This window comes from Eumetopias jubatus, unplaced genomic scaffold (assembly GCF_037043125.1).
Source record: "Eumetopias jubatus isolate StellerSeaLion01/CBP00866 unplaced genomic scaffold, mEumJub1_p1.0 scaffold_7, whole genome shotgun sequence".
Classification (NCBI taxonomy): domain Eukaryota; kingdom Metazoa; phylum Chordata; class Mammalia; order Carnivora; family Otariidae; genus Eumetopias; species Eumetopias jubatus.
In genome coordinates, this window is record NW_028274813.1 from 61727092 (window position 1) to 61739373 (window position 12282).

Consider the following 12282-nt stretch of genomic DNA (forward strand, 5'->3'; position numbering starts at 1 on the left):
ACCACTTCAGCCTCGTTTTGTTGTGCTCTTCTTGTCTGCTACACTGTAGTTTCACTGGTTCTTTCTTTTCCCCAAAAGACGGAGCCTCTTTTTTCACGCTGTTGTCTTTGTTCGGAATGCTCTTCAAGATGAGTAACCTTCCTTAAGTCCCCTGCTATTTTTTCAATAGACTTTAAGCTGCATGAAAGCAGGGACCATGTTTGTTTTCTTCATCTTATATCCGGTGCCTAGCACAGTTCTTGGCACATACTTAAAAACATCAAAAAATAAAAACAAAACCAAAAAACTATGTATGTTCTATTGATATTTTTTCAAGAGTTTGTTTGTTTGTTTGAGAGAGAGAGAGTGCACAAGCAGGGGGAGGAGTAGAGGGGGAAAGAATCTCCAGCTGACTCCCCTGCTGAGCTCCAGGTCCCCCACACCCTGAGATCGTGACCCGAGCCAAAACCAAGAGTCACCCAGGTGCCCCTATTGATATATTTATTTAGAGATTAATTTTAAGACCTGCAATCAAGGTGTGAAAGGCAAGAGAAATTCCTTTCTTACTAGTTCAATTTGTCAGTAAGCAATTATAAATCTAAAAATTGATAGCGGTTTTTAATGTGATTGCTAGTGTACTTATAAAGGCATTTTAAAAAACAAATTTGAGATCTACATGTAAAGCTGGAATTACAAAACTTTTTTTTAAAGATTTTATTTATTTATTTGAGAGAGAGAGTACATGAGAGGGCGGAAGGTCAGAGGGAGAAGCAGACTACCCGCCGAGCAGGGAACCGGATGCGGAACTCGATCCCGGGACTCCAGGATCATGACCTGAGCCGAAGGCAGTCACCTAACCAACTGAGCCACTGGCGCCTGGAATTACAAAACTCTTAGGGAAAAAATGGGAGAAAATCTTTATAAAGATTTTTTATTTATTTATTTATTTGAGACAGAGAGAAAGAGAGAGAGAGCACATGAGAGGGGGAGGGTCAGAGGGGAGAAGCAGACTCTCCACCGAGCAGGGAGCCCGATGCGGGACTCCATCCAGGGACTCCTGGATCATGACCTGAGCCGAAGGCAGTCGCTTAACCAACTGAGCCACCCAGGCGCCTTAAACATAGATGAGGTGATGGTTTCTTAGATATAACACCAAAAGCACAGGAAACAAAAGAAAAACTAGATAAACTAGACTTCATCACAATTTCAAAGTTTTCCGCTTCTAAGGACATCACTGAAAAGCTGAAAAGACAAACCACAACCCACAGAATGAGAAATTTTTTTGTAAATCATATACCTAATAAGGGACTTGGATCCAAAGTATATAAAGAACTCTTACAACTTAATAAAAAGACAAATAACCAATTTAAAAAATGAACTGGGAGGTCAGCACGCAGGTGGCTCAGTTGGTTAAGCGTCTGCCCTCGGCTCAGGTCATGATCCCAGGGTCCTGAGACCCAGCCCCGCATTGGGCTCCGCACTCAGCGGAGAGTCTGCTTCTCCCTTTCTCTCTCCCTTGCCTATCCTCCTGCTTGTGCCGCTCTTTCTCTCAAATAAATAAAATCTTTTTTAAAATTTTAAAAAATTAAAAATGAACTGTGGGTATTAAGAGATATTTCTCCAAAGAAGATATACAAATGGCCAATAAGCACATGAAAAGACACTCAATATCATCAGCCATGAGGGAAATGCAAATCAAAACCACAAGGAGTTACCACTTCACACTCACTCAGATGGTTAAAATAAAAAAAGACAAACAAGGGGCGCCTGGGTGGCTCAGTTGTTAAGCGTCTGCCTTCTGCTCAGTTCATGATCCTTGGGCCCCGGGGGATCGGGGGATCGAGCCCCGCATCGGGCTCCCTGCTCAGCGGGAAGCCTGCTTCTCCCTCCCCCACTCCCCCTGCTTGTGTTCCCTCTCTCGCTGTGTCTCTCTGTCAAATAAATAAATAAAATCTTTAAAAAAAAACACAAACAATAACAAGTGTTGGTAAGGATGTAGAGAAATTGGAACATTGTGAATGATTATAAAATGGGGTGGCCACTTTCGAAAAGTTTGGCAGCTCCCCAAAATGTTAAATGTGAAGTTACCATACGACCCGGTAATTCCACTCCCAGGTATATACACCAAAGAAATGAAAATAAATAAATGTTCACACAAAAATGTGTACATGAATGTTTATGGCAACATTATTCACAATAACCAAAAAGTGCAAACAGCTTAAAGGCCCATCAACTAATGAATGGATAAAGGAAATGTGTTATATCCATACAACCACTATTTGACCCTAAAAAAGAACAAAGTACTGACATATGGCACAACATGGATGAACCTTGAAAATGTTATTTGAAGTGAAAGAAGCCAGTCACAAAAAACTATGTATTATATGATTGCATTCATATGAAATGTCCACAAGAGGGAAATCCTCCCAGATTAGTGGTTGCCAGGGGCTGAGGGAAGATGGGAACGTGGAATGACTGCTCATAATGGTTGTGGAGTTTTCCTTTGGGATCCATAAAAATGTTCTAAACTTAGATAATGTGATGGTTGCACAACTGTGAATATACTAAAAACCACTGAGAGGGGCACCTGGGTGGCTCAGTCGTTAAGCGTCTGCCTTCGGCTCAGGTCATGATCCCAGGGTCCTGGGATCGAGCCCTGCATCGGGCTCCCTGCTCCGCGGGAAGCCTGCTTCTCCCTCTCCCACCCCCCCTGCTTGTGTTCCCTCTCTCGCTGTCTCTCTGTCAAATAAATAAATAAAATATTTTTAAAAAAAGGTACAGTTTAAAAGGGTAAATTTTATGATATGTGAATAATATCTCAATATAGCTGTTATTAAAAAAATAATTGAAAAATCTTTGTTGTCTTTCTCATTGTCTGCAGAATACTGTTGTGGCTTTGTACATTCAGTTCCCTCTGCTTTGCATGCCCTTTATCCTATCTGCCTAGTGACCTTGCATTTGTCCCTTTGGACCCAACTCCCTCCAGACTGAGCTGGTGGCCCTCCTTTGTGCTCCCAACCCATGCAACTCTTCCATAGACATTGGCTGCCTTGCTGTAATTTCACAGAATTGACTCTTTTCCAGACGGGAATTATGTTATTCTTATCTCTGCATTCTCGGCTTCTAGCAGAGGTCCTCAATAAATGAAACAAAAGAATGAGTGACTGAGTAGGCTTTTGTCATTCTTGACTTAGTTTTTGTTCTCTTGCCTACTCTTATTCACGTCTGTTAACATATAGTTTTCGGATGGAATGCTTTTCGTGTCTATATGATTTCTGTGATTTAAAACTCTACAGCTTTGGTGGGGGCACCTGGCTGGTTCAGTCAGTAGAGCATGCTACTCTTTTTTTTTTTTTTTTTAAGATTTTATTTATTTGACAGAGAGAGACAAAAGGAGAGAGGGAAAACAAGCAGGGGGAGTGGGAGAGGGAGAAGCAGGCCTCCCGCCAAGCAGTGAGCCCAATGCAGGGCTCGACCCCAGGACCCCGAGATCATGACCCGAGCGGAAGGCAGACGCCCAACGACTGAGCCACCCAGGCGCCCCGAGCATGCTACTCCTGATCTCGGGGTTGTAAGTTTGAGTCCCACATTGGGTGTGGAGATTATTTAAAAATAAAATCTAAAAAAATAAATAAAATAAAGAATAAAAATCTATAGCTTTTGTAATAAAGTACACTAAAGAAAGGATTTCCACCTTAAATAAATTACAAGCATGTTTCTTTTCTCAGATTCTGTTTTAGTAGGTGTTGTATAATTTAGGTAATCAATTGCTACTTATTCTCATGATTCGATTAGTAGCAAATCAGTGATAGATGAATCTGACAAATGTGTCTGTGAGTTAATAAATTGAAACTAGCGGGGCGCCTGGGTTGCTCAGTCAGTTAAGTGTCCAGCTCTTGATTTCAGCTCAGGTCCATGATCTCAGGGCTGTGAGATTGAGCCCCACATCCAGCTCCACGCTCAGCAAGGGTCTACTTGAGATTCTCTCTCGCTCTCCCTCTGCCCCTTCTCCTGCGCACACACGTGCTCTCGCTCTAAAATAAATAAATCTTTTTCAAACATACTTTAAAATAAATAAATCGAAACTAGCATCTATCAGTACAGAGTTTGCAACTGTTTCAAACATTTCACTACTTCCTGCCCTGCACTGCGGGACTCTCTACCTCACTGCCTCATCATGTGACATAAACTGCTAAGTTCCTTTACTATGAGGTCATGTTCCTAAGTTAGAAAGAACTAGAAATGAGATGTGTAAGACCCAAAGTGAGTTTTGTGGATCAGAGAGTGAGTCACAGAGATCAGACTCTGACACACATCTCCCACTATGTTTATTTTCTCCTTTTAAGTTCCAACTCAAATTCAGAAAAATACTTGACTTGCCTCCTTACCAGTCTTTTAGCTCAGGCGTGGGTTAGGAGAGATGTCAGAATAAAGAAGGCATGTGGGTAGAAAGGTACATTTTGAAGTGGCAAATGTCTTTACGCTTACATTTGTCTTTGTCAGGAAGTAGCTGTGGGAGCTGAGTGTGATGTGTCTTGACAGTGAGTGGGGCCAGGATAGAATTTTTCTGCATAATCTTTCAGATTCATTGGTTTCGACAGGACTTGAAAATGACTCTAAACTTTTATATGCCACAGAAAATCCGACTAGTTTGTTTCTTGGGAGAATATGCATCAGGGGATGTTCACTTTTCCGATTTTCTAAGGTATCTTGAATAAACCAACTTAAGCTGAGCCTTACAAATCAATACCCATGAGACCTGGGATTGCTTCATGACTGCCACCTGTGAGTTGGTATAGGGCAGGAAAACTTCCTTTCTCCCCTTCTAGATTCTTTGGCTGGCCTAATCATTCAATGGACATAAAACAGGTTAACAAGAGAAAAACAAACTTAATTTCATACACAGGAGCTCATAGAAATGTGAAACTCAAGGCAGGCAGCTTTCATCTCTTTTAAGCAAAGGAATAATAAATGTGTGAGGAAAGACAAAGGAAAGACAAAGAAGCGTGACCTGAGGGTACTGAACTAGTGAGGAAGTAACAAGCGTTGTTCATACAGCTTTCTTGGCCCTGAATTTGCTATCTCTGGTGATAGGATGTCTCTTTACCTCCTGGTACAGGAGGGGTACCTTTCACATAGGAGATGTATTTCCTGCCTTCAGGGGGACAAAGGATGATCACTGCATGCTGTTTGCATTGGATGTTTCTTAAGTAACTTTAACTTAAAATAATCAATATGCCAAAGTGGCATATTTGGGGGCAGCCTGCCCTGAACCCCATCATTGGTAAAATCATGCTCTCACCTTCACTCCACACTGCTGCTAACAATGGCCGTCAGGGTTCCTATTCTCGTACTGGAAAGAGTTTTACATACTTTATCTCACCTGATCCTCACCGTAATTCCGAGAGGAAGGAGATGACATAATCCCCTTTTCATGCAGGAAGAAACAGCCTTAGAGCAGCGAAGTAAATGGCCAAGACTGTGCCACTACCATGTGTCAGAGCGAAGATTCCACTCAGATCCGTCCTCTGTGAGGCCACTCTGACGTAGGCCTAATGCAGCGCGCCGCTGCCATCCATGTGTGGTCCAGCAAATGGAAAACTGGAGCTGAGATGTGAGTTCTAGAACTGGATTGTTTAGGGTCCTTCTGTCCCACCTGTTATTTGTTTGGGCTTGAAATTGCTAAAGGGAACAGATGTGGTGTGGTAGGCAGAATAATGGCCCTGGTTAAAAAACAAAATTCAAGGGGCACCTGGGTGGCTCAGTCCTTAAGTGTCTGCCTTCGGCTCAGGTCATGATCCCAGGGTCCTGGGATAGAGCCCCGCATCAGGCTCCCTGCTCCGCGGGAAGCCTGCTTCTCCCTCTCCCACTCCCCCTGCTTGTGTTCCCTCTCTCGCTGTGTCTCTCTCTGTCAAACAAATAAAATCTTAAAAAAATTTCAAGTAAGTTTGAAGATCTAATTGGCTTTATTAAATGATTCATGAATCCGGCAGCATCCCTCTAGCAAGTAGAGAGATGCTCTGCGTTGTATAAAGTGGAAGGTTTTTACAGAAGAAAGTGGGGCAAGGGAGTTATTAGCAAAAGAAAGGTCTGTTGCAGGCCAGGACATCTTCTGGGGGCGGGGTGGGGGGGACGGGCGGGGGGTGGCCCACAGTAGGATTTTTACCATGCAGACCACCTCACTGGTGCTAATCAGAAAATTTCAGATTGACTTTGAAGAGTTCATATTCCTGGGATAGGTTGAAACCGTAATTCTTGGTTTGCTGTCACAGGATGCGGGGGGGGGGGGGCAAATGACTCCATCTGGGGCTTGTTGTTTCTTTCTTTTTTTTTCTTAAACATCCCCAAAGGATGGCCCTGTTTTAAGTCCCAGAACCTTTGACTATGCTACTTTAACATAGCAAAAGAGGCTTTGCAGATGTGATTAAGTTAATGATTTTGAACTGGGAGATTATCCTAAATTATCCAGCGGGTCCAAAATAATCACAATGGTCCTCAGAAGTAAAAGAGGGAGGCAGGAGAGAATCAGAGATGTGATGACTGAAACTGTCTGGGGGCCATAAGCCAAGGAATGTGGGCAGCCTCTAGAAGTTGGAAAGGACAAGGAAACGGATTCTCTTGCCGTGGCTCCAAAAGCAAGTAGGGCTGCCTTCACCTTGATTTTAGCCCTGTAGGACTCATTTCTGACTTCTGACCTCTGGAACTGTAACACAATAAACTTGTATTGTTTTAAGCCACTAAATTCACAGTAGTTTGCTACAGCAGCCATGAGAAACTAATACACATTGATGTAGAAAGATGTGAGGGTTCAAAGCCCATGGTCAAGAACACATTCTTGAGGTGTCTTTGGTGCAAAGAGGTGGTTTTATTAAGGCACGTGGGCAGGAAGAGCTGCACCGGGGTCAGGAGGAGCCGGCCCATTATACACTTTCAAGTTGGGAAAGGGTTAGAGATAGCGTTAAGTCTCTAAGGAATTCTGGAAGCAAGGTTTCCAGGACCTTGAGGGGGCTACCTATATGCTGGGAAAAGATCATTTTTTAAAAGATTTTATGTATTTACTTATTTGAGAGAGAGAGGGAGTGTGCGCACGCACATGAGGTGGGGGGAGAGAGAGAAGGAGGAGGGGGAGAGGGAAAGGAGACTCCTCGCTGAGCAGGGAGCCCAACGTGGTGCTTGATCACGAGACTCTGGGATCATGACTTGAGCGGAAGGCAGACGCTTAACCAACTGAGCCGCCCAGGCGCCCCAGAAAAGGTCACTTATTACTGTCTAATAAAACCTGAGTCATGGTGTATATCGGTGGGTGGTATGCCTGGGGGATGATTGCCAACATGTATCTTGGGAGGGGGGCAGAGATAAAGGAAGTGTCCAAAGGAATTTTTATATGTTAAAGTAGACTTACAGGATCCTGGGGGTTGGGCTAAGATTGCCTTTTGCCCTTAGCAAAGTATTAACACTGAAGCAGCTGAGTCCCTAGAGGAATGTCACTCGGCCTGTTTCAAGGATGTGTCAATGCGCTGTAAGTAGTAAGGAAATTTAATAATTTTTTCTTCTGCCTTTGTTTCCCACATACATGATGTCTGACACTCAGATCCCTCCACTACACAGGATCCAAAATTCATGCAGCAATTCTTGGTAATGCTGTCCCTTTACCAAGTGGTGATAGGTTCTGGTTATAAATAACAGGTATGTAGAAAAGGAGTTGCTACTGGCCCTGAGCTTCTAAGTGCCAGCCTCAAAAGGGCACATGGAAAGACCTCACGTCTTCAAGAGCTTCCTTTTTGTTGTCTTTATAGCACTAAAGCATCTTTTTTTTTTTTTAAGATTTTATTTATTTGACAGAGCGAGACAGAGCGAGAGAGGGAACACAAGCAGGGGGAGTGGGAGAAGGAGAAGCAGGCTTCCTGCTGAGCAGGGAGCCCAATGTGGGGCTCGATCCCAGCACCCTGGGATCATGACCTGAGCCAAAGGCAGACACTTAACCGACTGAGCCACCCAGGCGCCCCAGCACTAAAGCATCTTAAATATATTACTTCATTATCTATTGAGCACCTACTATATTCCAGGTTCCAGAAATTCAAATATTGAGTAGGACTCAGATCCTTAAGGAATTTAGAGCCTAGCTGTGTGCGGAACACATAAACTAGTACAATGCAACAAGATATGTGCAAAGACAAAAATATCTTTGGGAAAAGAATCCTAGTGTATGGAAAATATCAACTCTGCCAGTGGGTGGTGGGGTGAGGGGGGAGGGAGTAAGGGTTTGGAAAGGGTTTGATGTCACAGCTGGGGTGACTAGCATCTTTGGAATCCCCAATTTTGATGGGAGTTCTGACACCTAATTTAGGTCCCTGTCTCCAGACCTGGTCTCTGTTAGGGTTGTAGCCTCTATGGAATCTCTTTGTTGCAAATTTCAAGCTGTGGAGGGAGGGAGATGCTGAGAGGAAGAGTCCAGGAAGGAGAAGAGTGCCTGATACCCAGACAGAGCAAATGTTTGGAGCACTGGAGATCCATTCTCCATGATTTCCATGGAACTTCAAGAGAGATAAAGAAAGGGAAAGGTTTTGTAGGCATTCAGAATAAGTAGCCCCAAGATGTGCCGCTTTGGCATGCAGATTATTTTGAGCTAAAAATAATCAAGGACCAAAAGACACAGGAAGAAATTCTGAGCTTCCCCTCTAGCTGCCTAAAGGAATTTAGACAGAGGATCTACTCAAGGAACAGAGCCATCACCACGGAGAACTACATTAAAATATGAACTAGGCGTAGTAGAGAGAAAACTAGCAAGGCCTATTTAATCAAAGCCCTCTCTCTGTCCCATTGTTTCTGGATGGCCCAGCAACCTTTTTTTTTTTTACACTAAACATTTACTCTTTCTTTTCTTCCTGTGAATTGTCTTCCTTTCCTTTGAAGCCCCAGACTCCTACCCCTTCTCCTTAGTTTAGGATGACATATATGCCTCCATTTGGGGGCACCTGGCTAGCTCAGTTGATAGAGGATGAGGCTCTTGATCTCAGACTTATGAGTTCAAGTCCCACACTGGGTGTCGAGCTTACTTAAAAAACAAAAACAAAAACAAAACCCAAAACATATGTACATCATTTTTCCTGACTTGTCTTTGGAATCTCACGTTTATTTGGATTCCCTCATGTACAAAATGAGATTTGACTTTCCCCTGTTAATCTGTCTCTTGCCAATCTGATTTTAGACCAGCCAGAAGACCTTAAAGGGCAAAGGAAAGTTTTTCTTCCCCAACAGTTTCACAAATTGTAAAGTATCAGCTAAATATAAAGTATTGTATCCACTTGCTTAGGATTCATGCTTACACACTGGGAAATTCTGTCTCTAAACTAAGTCAATCTTTCCATTAAGAAAATACACACAAGCTTGCAAGCAACACTGTGGCAGATGATGGAAGTTGTCTGACACAATTTGAGCTTGCTACAGCAATAAAGTCTAACCTATTCCAGTATTCTCCTCCATGAGACCAACTGTTATATAGACTTAAACAGTGTTAAAAAAAAAAAAAAAAAGGGCGCCTGGGTGGCTCAGTTGGTTGAGCAACAGCCTTCGGCTCGGGTCATGATCCTGGAGTCCCGGGATTGAGTCCCGCATCAGGCTCCCTGCTCCGCAGGGAGTCTGTTTCTCCCTCTGACCCTCCCCCCTCTCATGTGCTCGCTCTCTCTCTCTCATTCTCTCCCTCAAATGGATTAATAAAATCATTAAAAAAAAAAAAAAAGAAAGAAGGAAAAAGAAAATACACACAAGGGTCACCTGGGTGGCTCAGTCAGTTAAGTGTCTGCCTTCAGCTCAGGTCAAGATCCAGGAGTCCTGGGGTTGAGCCCTGCATCACATCAGGCTCCCTGCTCAGTGGGGAGTCTGCTTCTCCCTCTCCCTCTGCCCCTACCCCCTCAGCTCGTGCTCTCTCCCCCTCTCAAATAAATAAATAAAATCTTAAAAAGAAAGAAAGAAAGAAAGAAAGAAAGAAAGAAAGAAAGAAAGAAAGAAAGAAAGAAAAAGAAAGAAGAAAGAGAAAGAAAGAAAGAAAGAAAGAAAGAAAGAAAGAAAGAAAGAAAGAAAGAAAGAAAGAAAGAAAGAAAGAAAGAAAGAAAGAAAGAAAGAAAATACACAGAAGGGCGCCTGGGTGGCTCAGTTAGTTAAGCGACTGCCTTCGGCTCAGGTCATGATCCTGGAGTCCTGGGATCGAGTCCCGCATCGGGCTCCCTGCTCAGCAGGGAGTCTGCTTCTCCCTCTGACCCTCTTCCCTCTCGTGCTCTCTATCTCTCATTCTCTCTCTCAAATAAATAAAATCTTAAAAAAAATACACAGAAGCTGTGGACATAAAAACTAGGTCTACGTTTGCTGGGCAGTACCTAACATGGTTCATTTAAAATACATTAAATTCTGGGGCGCCTGGGTGGCTCAGTCATTAAGCATCTGCCTTCAGCTCAGGTCATGATCCCAGGCTTGTGGGATCAGGCCCCGCATCGGGCTCCCCACTCCACGGGAAGGCTGCTTCTCCCTCTCCCACTCCCCCTGCTTGTGTTCCCTCTCTCGCTGTGTCTCTCTCTGTCAAATAAAGAAATAAAATCTTTAAAAAAATAAATAAAATACATTAAATTTTGGACACAAGGATTTATCACACAAATTAGGGCATAATCCCTCCTCATTATGACTTTCCATCCCTAAATTTACTTAATCCTGAGAAAATATACACACCATTTCCTGAGAAACACTGATATACTAGGAAACTGGATTTTAAAGCTGGAAAGGACTTTAAATATAATTTAATGAGAGCTTTTATTTTTAATGAGAGATAATTTAAAGATAATTTAGTGAGATGTCGGTGGGGTTGAAAGTCCTTCGAGGTTATAGAGATGGGGCAGTGCCAAGATTAATACCCAAGTCTCCTAACTCCCAGCCCAAAGTTCTTGCCCATGTGCTGTACTTCTGGCTTAGTTTGTGTCAAGGTTTATCTGGACTTACTATTTTGTTCCCAACAGTTTTAGGCAATAACAAGCGTGCTTTTTTAGTGCAAGTCTCTTTCACAAAATAAGTTTAACTATCAGAGCTTTAAATTTCTTTTACCAATTTTACAAATGAAGAAAGAAACAGTAAACATTCAGGAGAAAAGGTAGCATAAATCAACCCAAAATAATTAAACACTCTATTAAATCTTTCTTTCATTATAGATAAGTACATAAAGTGTTTCATTTATAATATTTTCATATAAACTCATGAAGCGTTAAATCTTTGTGAAAATTTTCCTCAAAGTATAAAGTGACATTTTTCTTTTTTTTTTAAGATTTTATTTATTTGAGTGAGAGAGAGAGAAATCACGAGCAGGGGGAAAGGTAGAGGGAGAAGCAGACTCCCCGCTGAGCCAGGAGCCTGATGTGGCGCTGATCCCAGGACCCCAGGATCACGACCTGAGCCAAAGGCTGACTCTTAAACGACTGAGCCACCCAGACGCCCAAGTGACATTTCTTCTGTGATAAATAGGATACATGTGTAAGTACCAAAAAGGTTTAGTTAGAGAAGAGGCTTGGCTCAGTTATGCGGGCTTTGCTAGAAGAGGTTGTGATTGCCAAGAAGGAGGAATCTCTACTCTTGGATTCATTTGATATCAGCTGTCATAGCGGGGGCTTCACGAAGGAAAGAGTACATCCGTATCCTATTAAGTCTAACGTAAAAGGATATTACCAAGGGATGTTACTACCCAATTTTCCCCCTATTGTTATTATGTCAACCACAGATTCTGGGAAAGTGATTTTCCACTTCAGTTTATCATATTGTTTTTGCTGAGTAATTCAGTCAACGGGGGTAACCCCTATAGTATTTATTCTCATTTAACTGGAGGAAAAAATCTAAACAATTCACGACGTCTCTTAACGTGGGTTTTCCAAAAAAAAAAAAACCAACTCAAAACGCTGGAATCCAGCCCCTTTCGATGGAAACCACAGGTGACTGACTAAAACAAAGACACCTTGGCGCACCGTTCCCCTCGCCGGCCCCCACGCTCTGGAGCAGCGCCCTCGGGGAGGCAGTGCGGAAGGGCCCCTCTGGGAGCCGAGCGCCCTCCCGGCCGGCTGACCAGTGGTGGTGCCCCGGGGCTGGAGGCGGCTGTGCCAGGCCCCCGGCCCCCTGCCACCAGCGCGAAGCCGCCGGGGTCGACTGGGCGCGCGGCGCCGGGGTCAGATCGAGGACGCGGGCGGGGCCGGGAGGCGGAAGGGCCGGCCCGGGGCGTGCCCACGTGACCGCCCCGCCTGCCGGCTGCAGCCCCCCAGCCGCCGCCGCCTCCGC

At 43.7% G+C, this 12282-nt stretch overlaps 1 non-coding gene across 1 annotated transcript; it reads left to right on the forward strand.

Moving 5' to 3' along the window:
* Positions 1 to 9370: 9370 nt before the first annotated feature.
* LOC114218007 (small nucleolar RNA SNORA28) lies at positions 9371 to 9492 on the forward strand. The gene has a single exon (XR_003611090.1). It is a non-coding gene; the product is annotated as a small nucleolar RNA SNORA28 (small nucleolar RNA).
* Positions 9493 to 12282: the final 2790 nt, after the last annotated feature.